Source organism: Felis catus, chromosome A1 (genome assembly GCF_018350175.1).
Source record: "Felis catus isolate Fca126 chromosome A1, F.catus_Fca126_mat1.0, whole genome shotgun sequence".
Classification (NCBI taxonomy): Eukaryota; Metazoa; Chordata; class Mammalia; order Carnivora; family Felidae; genus Felis; species Felis catus.
In genome coordinates this window covers 152,258,580-152,275,543 of record NC_058368.1, presented here as the reverse complement: position 1 = coordinate 152,275,543, position 16,964 = coordinate 152,258,580, and the positions used below count along the sequence as shown (strand labels likewise).

General features: G+C 38.7%; 1 long non-coding RNA gene across 3 annotated transcripts in view; it reads left to right on the top strand.

Moving 5' to 3' along the window:
* The window catches only part of LOC109502228, a 221,826-nt gene extending 205,657 nt beyond the window's left edge, over positions 1-16,169 (top strand). For all 3 annotated transcript variants that reach the window (XR_006583073.1, XR_006583074.1, XR_002743886.2), the window contains one exon: positions 14,977-16,169. This is a non-coding gene — a long non-coding RNA (uncharacterized LOC109502228). The remainder of the gene's footprint in view (positions 1-14,976) is intronic.
* The last annotated feature ends 795 nt before the right edge of the window (positions 16,170-16,964 follow it).

Below are 16,964 nucleotides of genomic sequence, written 5' to 3'. Positions count from 1 at the left end.
CATATTTTCCTCCTCGTCTTTAAAAAACTGCTCTTCCCTTAGTTGAGAAACAGATGACTAGCTAACTTGTTGATAGGACACACTAACCTCAAAATGCATAGTATGAAACCCCAGACTCATACTCAGCCTGATAGGATGCTAAGGTTATGAGAGACATGTATGAAAACTGTGATGACTGAGGGGACACGAAGCCACATCTCCCATTTCTAACATCCCAGACTGTAGGCTCTTTTAGTGTGAAAGCCTCCTCTTTTTAGTGAGGAGAATCGCCTGCCCTCCTTATTTTTTAACTTGTTAAATGCATATTATTAATTTGGCATAAGTTAAATGTGCTTAGACCACGACTCCATTGAACATACAATTATGTATGCACAGAATCGATTTTGGACATCCTGAGAATTTTTAAATGAAGTAATTAAATGCTATGCACTGTGTGATTTGTGTTCAGAACACTTCTAACATCTGAAACGACTTTTAACTTTTTTTCATCAGCAATGAATCTTGTACCTAAGACATAAAATCTTTATTCTCCTGGAAACTGAAGATCACATGTCTTTATTTTATTATTATTATTTTTTAATAAAGAGGGATGTGTTGCATCTCTCCGTCAGGACCTTGGCCACATTAACACAGACACATGGTATTGCACTCTAAAATACTTCAGCTTCATCAGTTTTAAAAAGGTATAACTATTGAAGTTATTTTCATTGTACAGCTCAGTTTCTTCTGGAATATTGTAATTTACTATTGAGTAATAAATATATTTTGCCTCAAGTTTCTGAATACGTTTGAATAGGTCTGTGGCACTCCGAAGGATGCAACATTCTATACTGAGGAATTGCTAATACACAATGAGTTGTAATTATCTAAGTAACTTTTTAACCTGGTCAAATTTTCTTAAAAATAAGTAGGTGTGAGGTTCAGCAAGATCAAAGGTAATTAATGTTTTCGAGCAGTAAGTGTGATAAATACTTGCTTGTTAAGTCAATTACATCAAGACAAAACCTGAATGTGAAGTAAGGGTGTACTACAAGTAAATTGCAAATAGCATTCATGTGACAGATCCACTAATTTGCCACTTGTTATTCCAGCAAGATTTGAAAAATTAGGTAGTTGAAAGTTGGTGTAAGGAACACAATTTACTGCAGAGATGCCCCAAGAGAAAACTTTAGGCCTCTGCTTTGCCTATTGACTTTTGCTGAGTAGTCACCCGGGGTCTGTTTTGAAACAATCTGTGATGGTTCACACCAAAGCAATAATTGTGTAGAAAAATTAGAAACAATTAAACACCCTGCTTCTTGGTAATATAATGCTATTTGCTTAGGATCTGAGAGTACTTGCTTCAGAGTACTGACGGTATTGGCCTAAAATAAGAGTGTAACAGGAAAACCTGTGGAAGAAATGGCAGCATTCCCCATTGAACTGAAATTTAACGAGGACGGTGGAGAGATTAATTTTGTGTTCTACCCGACTCAACTTTTAATTTCACTGACATCTGTAATATGTGTTCTAAAGTTATTGGTACTTAGTATAAGTAAGTTACAATTCTTGCTTGTACCTATTTACGTGGAGTTAAAAAGAAGAACCAAAGGTGAAAAAATAAAAACTACTGCATCGTTCCTACTTTTAGATTCACATTGTCAGGAATGTTCAAGACGAGAGAGTCAGTTTATTTAAAAGTTAGTTATGGTTGGTGCAGGTGGAGGAGGTCCCCAAGGTTGGCTTGGCCGCTGCCCACAGCACAGACCCCAGGGCTCGGCCACTTGCTGGCCACAGAACACCCTCTCTTGCGCATGCGAAGATCTCATTGGACCCCTCATCTGCTCGCTTCCGATTGGAGGAGCACAGCGATTCCCGCTGCTGGCGGGCTGTCCTGCCTGCTTGCCCCAAACTCGCCTCCTCTGGCTTCTTGCCACCCACTGCCCTCGAGGCGGTGGCGCCCGTCCTGCCTTTGGGCGCTGCTAAGGCGCTTGCGTGTGTGCCCTGAGCCTGAGCATTTAGGGACCCGCCTTGAAAGCGGAAGATAGCGGGGCCAGAACTAGGAGCTGCGGATGTGTACACTTGGGCTGTAAAGGTAAGATGGCTCGCTTAGGCAAGGGGAGGCTAGAAGGTTACATGAGAGGCTCCTGGGGGTCTCAGTCGGTGGAAACCCTGACTTTTGATTTCTGCTCAGGCCATGATCTCATGGTTCGTGAGATGCAGCCTCGAGAAAGGGGTCTGCGCTGGCAGTGTGGAACCTACTTGGGATTCTCTCTCTCCCGCTCTCTGCCCCTCCTCTGCTCATTTTCTCTCTCTCTCTCTCTCTCTCTCTCTCTCTCTCTCTCTCTCTCTCCCTCTCTCGCCCTCCCCCCTCCCCCCTCCCCCTCCCTCACTTCCGTTCACTCGCAAGTGCATGCTTTCTCTCTCAAAATAAATAAACATTAAAAAAAAGAGAGAGAGAGAAGGATACATGGCTGAGGCCTAGAGGACAAGAGCCCAGGTGCACTGTTAATTTCCTGGACAATGGGGAGCTGGGCCCCTTCTCAAACTTGACTGAACATCTTGTGTCACTGAAGGGCCTGTTCAGAACAGCCCTGGGTGCTACTCCCAACGTTTCTGATTCATAAGATCTGGGTTGAAACTCAAGAATTTGCATTTCTAGCAAGTTCCCAGGTGATGCTGCTGCTGCTGGTCCAGGCATCACGATTTGAGTCCTACATATAAAGATGTTTAGAAGGATGTGTCTTATCCTAATAATTTTATTCAGAAGAGGGATCAAAGTGTGTGTGCTGGGGGACTTTTACTCTAATGTTCAATTTTTTGTTTACAGCGAGGATATGAGCATTTATTGTGCAAAAAAAAGTTATGGTTGATACAATAATATCCAAAGATAAATATTCACATGATTTATTATTTCCTCAATTATGGGTCCTCTTGTTTAGCATTCAAATGCCATGGTTTTCCAAGATATGGGTGTTTTTGACCTTTGACATTTATTGATGAGGAAATTGACAGTGTCTGTGGAGTATGGGGAAAGTATTTCATTGTTATAAGTAGTATTTTTTAAAGTTTGCTTTCCTATCCCGAATACTTAATTTATTCATATATATGTATTTCCTTAGTATCTCATTGACTTACATCCTTGATTTTGATGACTAGGATTAATTTTTCAAGTTAAGCCAAGTTTCCTTTTCACCTGGGAATTGTTTAGACTAAGCGCTACAAAATATTCTAGAAGATTCCCAGCATGAGTGGAAAAATTTCCAAGACTGAAATTCCCAGAAAAACATTCTAAAATGTGCATCATATCAGTGATAAAAACTAAGCACATTTCTAGAAGAATGGGTCTCTCTGTAACAGGAGAGTGCTTCAACAGTTCTGGCTATTAAGTTAAAACCACTGTGTCACAGACACTTTCCCCTTCTGTTTCCTTATATTTCTCTCAGGCTCCTCCTTCAAAGTTCCCAATGTCACATTGTACATAAGAAGTTGAACTAGCACCTGGTAGACCTGACTTTGTCCCCTGCTAGTCACGAGACTCTGATCAAGACAATCCCCCTCTTCAGCTAAAATTAAAATGTTGATCATATAGGGGTGGTGACAATACCTCCTATTTTACAGGGTGGTTGTGGGGATTTCAAGAGCTAATGTTTATAAAATACTTGGCACAATGCTTGGTGCACATAGTAAAAGCATACTAACAATTCCTTCTTGGGTCAAGAGCAAGCCTCCTGCTTGTGTCAGCTTCATCAACTCTGCAGCCGTCATCTGTCTGGCAGTAAAATCAATTCCACATCTCCCAGTTTGCTATGCACATAGAGAAAAATACATCCTCCACACGTTTCCTTTGATTTCTCTTCTCCGTAACACGTCCTTTACCTGAGTCCCAATTTTTCCTTGCTTAATTGATCATGATAATGTTGAATAACTGAAATGATGATGATCATAAGAGCAACTTACAGTTTTGAGCACTTACTATGTATGTGGCAAGAACTGTGATAAGCATTGTACCTGCCTGCTATTATTTAATCCTCAAAGCATTTTGATGTAAAATAGCAATATATCTATTTTGCAAGTGAATAATATACTTAAAGGTGTGAATAAGCAATTTTTTTCTATTTTTTATAGATAAACTATTAGTATCAGGTACTATGTCATAACAAGATTGTGACTAGGATTGGAATTCACATTTTTTCCAAGACTGATACAGGAAACCCATTTCTACATAAAAATAACAACAACATCAACAATTAACTTTACTCAGTGTTTATGGAAGACTTCATATTAAAAAGTTATCATGTGCTATCTCTTAATTGTTATGTCAACTCCATGGAGTAGATGCCATTCTTATTCTTATTTTACATAGGAAGAAACTGAGATTAAGTTTCTTGCCAAAGGTTATGAAGCTGGTGTGTAGAGGAGCCAGATTTTGACCCCAGATACCCTGTTCCTCAGTATGTGTGATGATAGGGATGTATAACGATGGCATGTAACTTGTATATTTTCTTTAGCACTAACCAAAATGTCAACAACTGCCAGAAAAATCTTTTTTTCCGTTCTTCCTCTCTGTGCTTTTGTAGTCACTCTCTGCTGTGAGCAGGATAATTTCATACTCTTCTTTGGCAAACCCCACCTCTTTCGCTCTTCTGCACTTTAAATCTTGACTCCAGATAGTCTTTGTGAACAGACCAGGGGGAAAAAAAAAGGGTATGGCCCATAACTCTTGTTACTGGTTGCCCTTTGCCCAAAGTCATGAACTTAAGCCTGCATGTTTGTGATTTTTTGCTTATATTTTGTGCAATGTCAGTTGCATAGTTACATCTTTGTCTGCATTATATTTTTCCCAAATCCCGAGTTCAATAAGGGCTAGGAAACAGTTTACCTCTTGGTGTCACTCTGAAGTTGGTTGCATGCCATAGGAGCTCAGTCAATCATTTGAGGAACATAAACAGCAGTGGAAACTGCCTTAAGGATTTAAACCTGTGTGGGCCATCTGCACATTATCTGTGTACAATTCCGCACACTAAGTGTTAATTTTGAGATTCCCTCTTACTCTGGAGGCATAGTAGAAATGATTAGGTTGAGAATCACAACCCTGATAATTAGCTTAGAGATTCTGAATCAGGATGTGTGCTGCAAAAAAAGTGATTTTTTTTGGAGCATTTGGCCCTCAGGGGTTGGATAACCAGCTGTCTCAGATTTTATACCTGCCAACATCTGGTTCGGTCAATAGGTACTAGGAAATGTAACGGAGCAGTAGGGAGTTCTAACTCTGTCTTGACCTCTAGAGAGTAGGACAAGGCCCTGATTCTCTTTTGGGAACAGTTGAAAAAATATAGAATTATTTATATTGTATAACATTTGCAAAGTGCTTCACAAGCATTTTTTTAAAGCTCTTGCTCTCAACTTTATTTGAAGTGAATTTGTATGCATCCCTATGTTATAGAACCTATAGAACAGTGCAGAAAGATGTAATTTCTGTGCTCTGGTACCCAAATGAGTAAACAGCAGGTGGAACAAATACTCATACTTTCAAGGACCATTCTGTTTTTTCAGGTTTTATGTTATCTTATTTCAAAGGCAAATAAAACCAAGAGGGGAGGGGAATGGAAAAGAAATAGGAGAGTGACCAAGGAGGAAAAGTTTTTTTTTTCTTAAAAAAGATTATTTATATACTTCTCTTTTTAAATCTCAAATGTGTGTCGGTTCTGTAGTGGTTTAAAGATGTATTCATGGTCTATGATGTGGCCAGAGAAAATATTACTTCTTCATTCTACAGCTCATATAATCTTGCTCACTGGTATTTCCCCCATCTGACCCCAACTTTTCTATGTAGCAGAGGAAAAAAAAACCCTAATGTCTAATTTTAGACTTGTAGTGCTTATGGTATCTCAGACTCTTCCAGTTTAATTGATTCTTTGATTAGTCCACAGATCTCTTCCTTGCCTCCCTTTCCTTTTTCCTAAGATAGCCCTTGGGTTCAGGAGAAATACTGATGATCTCAGGGCACTGGGGTCCAAGAGGAACGTCTTTATCTTGTGCTGGTCTTGGGCTGGTCTTGGGTCTGCAGGGTAGCTGTGTTGCCCTTGGGTGGAGATTGGCTGGTCTCTGCTGAGGTGTGGTTAGCTGATAATGTACTTAGTGTCCTGGTCTCCTGATGATCTTATTCACAACTGGTGTGTACCTCCTATTTTCCTAAGACCATAACTATATTTGTATATGTATGTATATAATTCATATATATTCATAACTACACATATATACATACATGTAGTATATGTATAGAAAGCATATACACACACACAGAATTTAGAAAATCTGGTAAAATATGAAAATTCAAGCTCATAAGTGCCCAAAGTTGTGGGTTTTCTTTCTTAATTAAGCCAAGTAGATGAGATTGTGTGTGTATATGTATATGTGTATGTTGTATGTGTGTGTATCTATATATCCCTCTACATAGATGTATATACCTGCTAAGGCCTTATTGTTTTTCTTTGTTACTAAGGGATCTTCATACTCACAAGTCAGTTCTGATTTGGAGGTTTGCTAAAATGAAGTCCCATTGGCCATGAAGAAACATTGTACTTAGCTGATCTTTGCCATACTAGCTTTTGGAGACTCTTAATTTCCAATCCAAAAGATTTTGCCTAACCTTTTACAGATAGAATCACTTAGTATATGTAACGAAGAAGGAGGAATCAAAGAGAAAGGCAGTTATAGCTAGATTGCTATGATGATCTATATGACATGATGCATAAATATTTTTTCTTTTTTTTTCTTTTTTTTAACGTTTATTTATTTTTGAGACAGAGAGAGACAGAGTATGAACAGGGGAGGGGCAGAGAGAGAGGGAGACACAGAATCCGAAATGGGCTCCAGGCTCTGAGCTGTCAGCACAGAGCCCAACATGGGGCTTGAACTCACGGACCGTGAGATCATGACCTGAGCCGAAGTCGGATGCTAACCGACTGAGCCACCCAGGCGCCCTTATTTTTTTCTTTTTTAATGTTAATATCTCTTTCTGCAAATCCCTGATGATTATACCTTAGTCAAAAGTCATGGTCTAGGAGAAATATTCTATTTAAATGTCTGTTAGGTAAATAAAAACTTGAAAAACTTGTTAGAAAATCCACAGTATACTTCTGAGTAGACTTATTTGCAGTGAATGAAAGTGGTTTTAAAAATGAAACTTCTCTACGATACATATTTATTCATTGGTATATCTTTGAAATGAAGCTTTTAATTGTGCATTAATTTTAGAATTGTATATAGTGATGTTATCAGAACTAAGAGAAAAACAATAAAAAATAATCAAGATGCATTTTGCAAATTACCCATATATTCTGTTGTTTAAAAAGTGAAAAAAGTTGTCAATACTACCCAAAGCTGTCTACACATTCAATGCAATCCCAATCAAAATTGCACCAGCATTCTTCTCGAAACTAGAACAAGCAATCCTAAAATTCATATGGAACCACAAAAGGCCCCGAATAGCCAAAGGAATTTTGAAGAAGAAGACCAAAGCAGGAGGCATCACAATCCCAGACTTTAGCCTCTACTACAAAGCTGTCATCATCAAGACAGCATGGTATTGGCACAAAAACAGACACATAGACCAATGGAATAGAATAGAAACCCCAGAACTAGACCCACAAACGTATGGCCAACTCATCTTTGACAAAGCAGGAAAGAACATCCAGTGGAAAAAAGACAGCCTCTTTAACAAATGGTGCTGGGAGAACTGGACAGCAACATGCAGAAGGTTGAAACTAGACCACTTTCTCACACCATTCACAAATATAAACTCAAAATGGATAAAGGACCTAAATGTGAGACAGGAAACCATCAAAACCTTAGAGGAGAAAGCAGGAAAAGACCTCTCTGACCTCAGCTGTAGCAATCTCTTACTCGACGCATCCCCAAAGGCAAGGGAATTAAAAGCAAAAGTGAATTACTGGGACCTTATGAAGATAAAAAGCTTCTGCACAGCAAAGGAAACAACCAACAAAACTAAAAGGCAACCAACGGAATGGGAAAAGATATTCGCAAATGACATATCGGACAAAGGGCTAGTATCCAAAATCTATAAAGAGCTCACCAAACCCCACACCCGAAAAACAAATAACCCAGTGAAGAAATGGGCAGAAAACATGAATAGACACTTCTCTAAAGAAGACATCCGGATGGCCAACAGGCACATGAAAAGGTGTTCAGCGTCGCTCCTTATCAGGGAAATACAAATCAAAACCACACTCAGGTATCACCTCACGCCAGTCAGAGTGGCCAAAATGAACAAATCAGGAGACTATAGATGCTGGAGAGGATGTGGAGAAACGGGAACCCTCTTGCACTGTTGGTGGGAATGCAAATTGGTGCAGCCGCTCTGGAAAGCAGTGTGGAGGTTCCTCAGAAAATTAAAAATAGACCTACCCTATGACCCAGCAATAGCACTGCTAGGAATTTATCCAAGGGATACAGGAGTACTGATGCATAGGGACACTTGGACCCCAATGTTCATAGCAGCACTCTCAACAATAGCCAAATTATGGAAAGAGCCTAAATGTCCATCAACTGATGAATGGATAAAGAAATTGTGGTTTATATACACAATGGAATATTACGTGGCAATGAGAAAAAATGAAATATGGCCTTTTGTAGCAACGTGGATGGAACTGGAGAGTGTGATGCTAAGTGAAATAAGCCATACAGAGAAAGACAGATACCATATGGTTTCACTCTTATGTGGATCCTGAGAAACTTAACAGGAACCCATGGGGGAGGGGAAGGAAAAAAAAAAAAAAACAAAACAGGTTAGAGTGGGAGAGAGCCAAAGCATAAGAGACTCTTAAAAACTGAGAACAAACTGAGGGTTGATGGGGGGTGGGAGGGGGGAGAGGGTGGGTGATGGGTATTGAGGAGGGCACCTTTTGGGATGAGCACTGGGTGTTGTATGGAAACCAATTTGTCAATAAATTTCATATAAAAAAAAAGTGAAAAAAGTTAATTATGAACATCAGACTCAGGATTCCTGACATCTGTCCTTTTGAATGTATAGAAATTGAGCATTATATTATAATAGAGGATTTGGTTTCAAGTGGCCTGAAGGCCCCTTTTATACTTGTTTTCCAAAGATGGGTATTTCTGAGCAGGAAAAGAACTTCACTGAATTTTGGAAGCATCGTGGAAGATACAAAGACAACATAATACCCAAAATGATTGACACGCTTCAAACTCAGTTTGTTTCTGAAATTGAATCTGAAAGGAATTTATATACTGGCTGCATAATTTTTACCTGGAGATCTCCTGTAAGATTTGTTGTATCCCTGAACAAATATAATTCCAAGATCTATTGAGGTTAATAGGAAAAATAAATATTTACTGAGTATCAGTGATGAGGGGGATGTTGAAATCTAGTATGTCTTAATATTTAGTTAAAGAGAATTATTTTTCATCATGGCAAGTTAGGCCTATCTTTTCGTGAGAAATAGCACAGCTTCATGAGTTGAACTGGGAAAAATGCCAGTTACACACATATGTACAACTACCTTCAGGGCATCTTACACGTTTTGCAGTCTTTCTTGTTTTTGGGGGCAGTTTCTTTTTCTTGCTTGATGTTTTCTAACCTAAAAGATAGGAATTTCTTATGCCTGTTATTCTCAAACTTTAGCTTAATTTTAATGCTTTGCGAAGTGCTTAGCTTTATAACAGGATAGTTCATTTGGCAAATGTTCTTTTTTCTTTTTCTCCCACCTTCCCTTTCTCCCTCTCTTTGTCCCTTATTTTTTTCTTAAAAAAATTTTTTTAACATTTATTTATTTTTGAGAGAGACAGAGACTGAGTGTGAGCGAGGGAGGGGCAGAGATAGAGGGAGACACAGAATCTGAAGCAGGCTCTGAGCTCTCAGCACAGAGCCTGATGCGGGGCTCGAACTCACGAACCACGAGATAATGACCTGAGCTGGAGTCGGATGCCCAACCAACGGAGCCACCCAGACACCCCTGTCCCTTATTTTTTTCTTTTTCTTCATTTATTCTTTTCTTCCCATCTGGAATCCGTCCCTCCCCCGCCACCGCCATTAAAAGTAGCAAAATCTACATTTTATTATTTAAACATTTGTAAGTTCTGCAATTTAAAACTTGTCAAAATATTTGAGAATTTTTTCCTATTAATAAATGGAAAATAAAATATTAAAAGCATACTGTCTACCTACAAAAAGTAAAATACATTATAAGTAACTTTCAACAATCTTTTGAATACTTTCTACAGCACCATCAAATCATGTCCAAATACTGTTCTGCTCTGGGGTACCATAACAATGGTAGCATTTGCTGGTGTTTTTGAATGTGGAGCATTAATCCAGGTAGTGTCAGGGAGTATAATCAGTGAAGGAAAAAGTGGCTGTATGGGCAGAAGCAAATTAACTTTGAGGAGCCTGAGTTCAAGAATGCCTTTTTGTGGTATTTGCTATAGAGTGAATGTTTGTATCTCCTGAAAAATCATGTTGAAACCTAATCCCTGATGTGATGACATTCAGAGATGGAGCTTGGGAAGCGATTAGGTCACAAGAGGGAACCCTCAAGAATGGGGTTAACGCCCAAGAAAAGAGACCCCAGAGAGCTCTCTCACTCGTTCTTCCACATGAGGATACAGGGAGAAGACCACAGTCAATGAGCCAGGAAATAAGCTCTCAAGAGACACTGAATTTGCTGGCACCTTGATCTTGGACTTCCTAGTCTCTAGAACTGGGAGGAGTAAGTTTCTGTTATTTATAAGCTACCCAATCAGTCATGTTTTGTTATAGCAGGCTCAACAGATGAAGACAACTTTGGAAGTAGCAGCTGAAATGGCTAGCCAACAAGGGTGTGGTAGGTAGTGGGGTACCTTCAACTGGTACATGATGGTTTTGTTTTGTTGGCCAATTGCAGGCAGTTGAGTATCAAATGAGACCATGAGAGCATGAATGGGAGGTCAACGCATGGATTAGTATATTAGCTCTAATTGCTTCAAGATTCTCTTTACTACCGCAACTTGTGCTATACCTTTAAATTTGAATGTAAACATTGGGGCAGTGCTCATTGTTATGGTTTTGTTAGATTTATGAAATGTCCACAAAGTGTTTAGATCTAAGCTGGCTTTATTTTATGTGCAGAGTAGTAGGTAGAAGTCGGCTTTAAGCAAATCATTGAAAATTGCAGAAAATATTGCAATATGTCAAGTGATTTAAGTTGTCAGGAAGGATCAGAGATTAGTTCAGTTACTGAATTTAATGCTTAGTTGTTTTTTGTGGGTTTTTTTGCCAAATAATACTGGAAAACAGAGGTTAGCTATTACTCCTACTTTAATACTTCTCTTCTTGATTGCAGTTGACAGTTTTATGTGGACCACAAAGCATAGAGCCATATTCTTTTTTCTCTAAAAAAAGGATTACATCAAATAAAATTCTGACATTATATCTATATCATTTTCTGTGTTCCCGTGTGTGTGTGTGTATATATGTCACAATGTGACCTTATTTGGAAATAAGATGATGCAGATGTAATTGGTTAAATTAAATGTAGGTCGTACTAGAGTAGGATGGGCCCTTAATCCAATATGACTGATGTCCTTATATAGAGGGAGAGATGTGGAGGCACATAGGAAAGAGAGCTATGTAAAGACAGAGGCAGAGATTGGAGTGATACAGCTGTAGGCCAAGGAGTGCCAAGGATTGCCTGCTTAACTAATTATGTCTTCAAAGACTGTTTCCAAATAAGGGTCTTATTCACAGGTACCAGAGATTGCTACTTATTCATCTGATTCAGATACCTCGAAGTTGAATTAGATCCCACTGCCATGGCCATTCCTCACCTTTTTATTCTTTTTTGTCTTCGTTGCACTGGTAATAGTAATGTAGCCGGTGCCCCCATTCCCAGCTTTGTACTTTCTCAGTTGGCTCTCTGCTTCATTATCAGAGGGATCTTTCTTAACACGAACCTTAAGATGTACATCTAATGCTTACCTGCCTTGAATTGTCTTTTATTGCTGAGGAAATAACATTCTAGCTCCTTAGCGTGGTACCCACAATCAGCCTTGTGCCTGTAGCCTAGCCTATTTTTACCTGCCAGCTTCTAAATGATGCTTCACTCACACCCTGATGGCTGTGGTTCTCCACAGATGCCAGATGGTGTTCACAGCACCGCTTTTACTCATCCTCATCCCTTGTAATAAAAACCTCCTTCCTCAATCTGCCTTGATGAACATCTTTTACCTTTTTTTCAAATCTAACCTCTAACATTCTATTTTCTATGAGCTTTCTCTGATTGTCCCCACTCCCCACTCAAATAGATTGCCCTCTGCCCTTTGAGATGTTCCGTCATATCATCTCTGACATTTTATGGGTTTAATGTGTATGCATCTGTTTCTTCTACATGGCAAATACCTTGAGTGTAGGGACTACTGATCTTTTTATTCTCAGCACCTAGAATAGTGCTTTCCCATAATTAGTGCTTAATGAATGCTTTTTGAAAGTATAGCATATATAGTTTCCAAGTACTTTATTTTTAAAAGAAGCCCAGTGACTTTAGGATCTTGATTTCTTTATGCACCAAATTATTTCCTTGAGTATTAAAAAAAGGGCAAATCTTGAAGAACTTCCAGGAAAGAAAAAAAAATCCAGCTGAGTATGATATCATTTCATAGAGTAATAATGAAATACTGTACATTGAAATTTTGCCATGGTCTACATTCTGATATGTTTTGTGGTTAATCACTTTTGCTTTAAAACTTCTAAATTGATCAAAAGGTAAAATAGGAGGGAAACTATTTCTTTAAGCCAAGTGGTGAACTAGTATGTAGTGTTTCCAATGGAAAATAGTCAACTTTTCCTTGTTTCATCCTGGAAGACAGAGGGAGGTAGTGACTGTAAGCAGTAAGCATTAACTTCTGTTTAAAGAGGGCATGTCAATAAAGGTTTCCCCACAGTGAGGAAGCTGCTACCAACTCACTTTGAATGCTTAGTGCTTTATTATGTTGTTTCTGGATGGCTTTCCTTCTTTCTCTTCTCTCTCCTTGGGCCCCTCCTCTAGGGCTCAGTAACACGGTAGAGATGCTTTTTGACAGACAAGAGATAATCTTACACTTGACTTCCAATATCAAGGCATTTTAACTGGCACACTTTATATTGAATAATTCATGGGTATTCAAGCTTTACTTCACTCCACAAAGAAAGTGCTTTCTCTTAGCAGCCACACTAGATATGAGCAGCTAATTCATTATTTAAAGAGATTAAGTATTAGCAACTGGTACTGGCTCTTCAGCGCTGTCTTTATTCCCTTTGCTCATGTTATCCCCAGCTTCTCAGCTGCCTAGAACAGTTTTTAGATTGATTTTACCATATTTAAGTCTTTTTAAAAACAGATCTACCCCAAAACCTCACTATTTTCAGACTGCTTTGTCCTATTTTAAAAACGTAAAGCAATGTCTGTTAGAACTCTGTGAATCTCTGCAGGCTCGCGGGAATACATACAATTGCAACACTTTTTGCTTTCAGTTAAGAAAATGTGGCAGGTGGGAGGAATGTAAGAAATCTGAGTTTGTTCAAATTTACAGACCACTTGCTGCAATAGGCCAAGGAAGGCTTGGGCATTTTAAACAGGTGGTGAAAGTGGATGAATTCTCAACTTTCAAGTATTGTTACTCTGAAAGGAAAAGTCCCCATGGAGAACTGTCCTCTTTATATTCTCAGAGAAAAAGAGAGGAAGAAGGGTTTGAAATGTCTGTTTCTCTTTTGTAGACGGATCCTCAGGTTGGATCTCATTCACCACAAATTTTCACTCTTTCATTACCAGTTAAGAGAGGAACATTTGTCAAGAGGTTATGAGGTTTCGCTTTTTGTAAACCTTGCCAAAGGGTAATATAACAATGTAATCAGGTCTGGAATGGTAAAATAGTGAGAAATGTGCATGTGTGCGCGCGTGCGCTCCTCCCCACCCCAGAAGTATAGGAGAAACTTCTTTTACAAAGTGACTGATTCTATGGAAATATGTTTCCAGGATATGAAATGAAAGAAAATAGTGGACATATTGCTTAAAGAAGTAATAAGTGCTTTTCTTAGTTTTATGTTTTATTTAAAAAAAATTTTTTTCAACGTTTATTTATTTTTGGGACAGAGAGAGAGCATGAACGGGGGAGGGGCAGAGAGAGAGGGAGACACAGAATCGGAAACAGGCTCCAGGCTCTGAGCCATCAGCCCAGAGCCTGACGCAGGGCTCGAACTCACGGACCGCGAGATCGTGACCTGGCTGAAGTCGGACGCTTAACCGACTGGGCCACCCAGGCGCCCCTAAAAATTTTTTTAACGTTTATTCATTTTTTGATTGAGAGAGACAGAACATGAGTGGTGCAGGGAGAGAGGGAGACACAGAATCCGAAGCAGGCTCCAGGCTCCGAACTGACAGCACAGAGCCTGAAGTGGGGCTCGAACGCACGGGCCGTGAGATCATGACCTGAGCCGAAGTCTGACGCCCAACAAACTGAGCCACCCAGGTGCCACATTAGTTTTATGTTTTAGACTAGAGTTAGCCTTTTCCAGGAGAGTTTTAAAGTAGATATTCCATTAGATTGATAAAAATAAGTTGATGATTTTATTTCTACTCTGTATGGCCTGAAAGTCCTGGATGCCTCTAAAACTAAGGAACTCATATAGCTTTATTTTTACATTTCAATTACTAAAGGGTATGGATTGTAAATGAACTCCCTATACCTCTAGTATGCTCTTGAATTACTTCCAGCATGGGGAATATATTATGTGTATATGTCATTCATTCAAAAATTTCTTGAATTGGAAAACTGGAAAGAAAATTGGAAAAGCATATAATAGATGATCATTAAGAAATGTATTTCTTGAATGACTAAATCTTCGGTAAGCCAGATGGGGACCATCCTTTGAAAAGTCTTGCTTTGAAAGGCAGAAGAATGTGTCTGCATCAAAGATCAATTGTCTTTTAATTGTTATTAAAGGCATGGGCATGTGCATTGACAAGTAACATGCAGAAGCAGGACACTGTCCTTACCTCATAAGAGTCAACTTCTACACTAGCCTTAGAGCCATCAGAAAATAGAGAGGAAAAGCATGGGAGGCTAGAGGACCTGCGAAGTTGTTTCTAAAGGTGAGAATTTACAAACTTTTTCTTGTTTCATATGCAAAAAGGAACCCAAATTGAAGACTTTTCACCACAAGTTCGCACAATAGTAGGTAGCTTGGGTTTTGAAGTGAAAATGACCTGTGTCTCTGAAACATAGTTCTACCATGTAATGGCTATACAATCTTGAATAAATGGTGAAATCTTCCCCAGACTTCCTTTTCTCATCTGTAAAATGAGGATTTTGACAGTATCTACCTCATAGGTGTGAAAATTAATGAGATAAGGTCTGAAAATTGCTTAGCATAGTGTGGAGCACATAAAAAACATTCGATAAACCTCTTTCCAAAAAAGTGTTTTGGAAATTTAACCTGGCACTGACATAGAAGTTTAATTTGCAGTTGAGATTGTGGAAGTTTAGGAAATTGCTTCATTGTAAAAAAAAATTGGGAATTTTATAAAATGCTAATGCATTTTACATGTAAGTCTTATATGTAAGTCTTAACCTACATAGGCCTTCCAGATCAGTTGTGCCAAAAAGGAGAGAAAGCATTTTCATACTATTCTTGGACATAATTATCCATAGATTTGTCAAAAGAGAGCTGCTCAATATGATCTGGTAGCTCCTGCTTCCATTGGGGTGCTTTCACATGTCTTCATTGAGGTAAAATATGTTTTAAAAGAAAAAGATGTAGCTTTGTTCTTTGCAAAGTTTTGTAAACATTTTAAAGCTTTTGTAAATGTTTGATTATTATTTATTATGTATTGATTATTGTAAGCATTCAACTGAGAGTGAGATTGGAACTGAATTTTTTTTTGAATGGGGTAAAAAGATTAGAGAATGAGGACCTGTTTATTATTATTACCTCGTTTAAAAAACTTATTTAGGAATCTGAATTGTGAGAAATTGAGACAGCGTGTTTGGAGATAAAATCTCTTCTTCAAGAATCAGAATTAATTAATTAAAAATTTTTTAACATTTATTTATTTTGAGAGAGAGAGAATGCACATGCACATGCAAGCGCATGTGGGGGTAGGGGAGGCAGAGAGACAGAGAGAGTGTCCCAAGCAGGCTCAGTACTGTCAGCACAGAGCCCAGCGCAGGGCTGGATCTCACAAACTGTGAGATCACGACCTGAGCCGAAACCAAGAGTTGGACACTTAACCGACCTGAACCACCCAGGTGCCCCTCCAAGAATCAGACCACCCCCACTTCCTCTGCATTGATGAAATCTCAATAAAGAGACAAAATGAGAAGACTAAAATATCATATATGTATAAAAAATTTATCAATCATTCTAAAGCTTTATAAAAGTAAGCTATTTTTCTCCTTTGTAAGCAAGCTTACTTTAATATGGATTAAAAGTGCTGACAGCCAGTCTGGAGGACCAAATTGTATTTGGCAGTTCTCATTTGCAATTAGTGAAGGGAGACCATTCCTCAATGGTAGGGTCACCTAACGGATGCCAAGTTGAATTCCACCCACAATTATTGAATGCTGACAATGTGCCCTCCTTGTGCCATATGCTGGGAACTTAAATAGGAACTAATGCTGGAAACTCAAAGAGCTAACAGTTCCATCAAGATATTTTCAACTGAGGGCAGATACTAGAATATTTGTGTTATTTTGAGGTGTGTAGCAAGTACTCTTGTTGCTAATAATAGAGATCTAAAGTTTGTGAATGACATGAATTTTTCATTTGTCTAAAAGGAGTCAAGGTTATTTCTCTAATGCTATCACTTGCACTCATATACCCATATGTATTCTGATATGATTTTGAGAAGGGTGAGAGAAATCACAAGGAAAGCCAGAACTACACAGGTTTGGCAACCTCTAGCAACGAGCTCTTAGTGCTCTATAGCTAA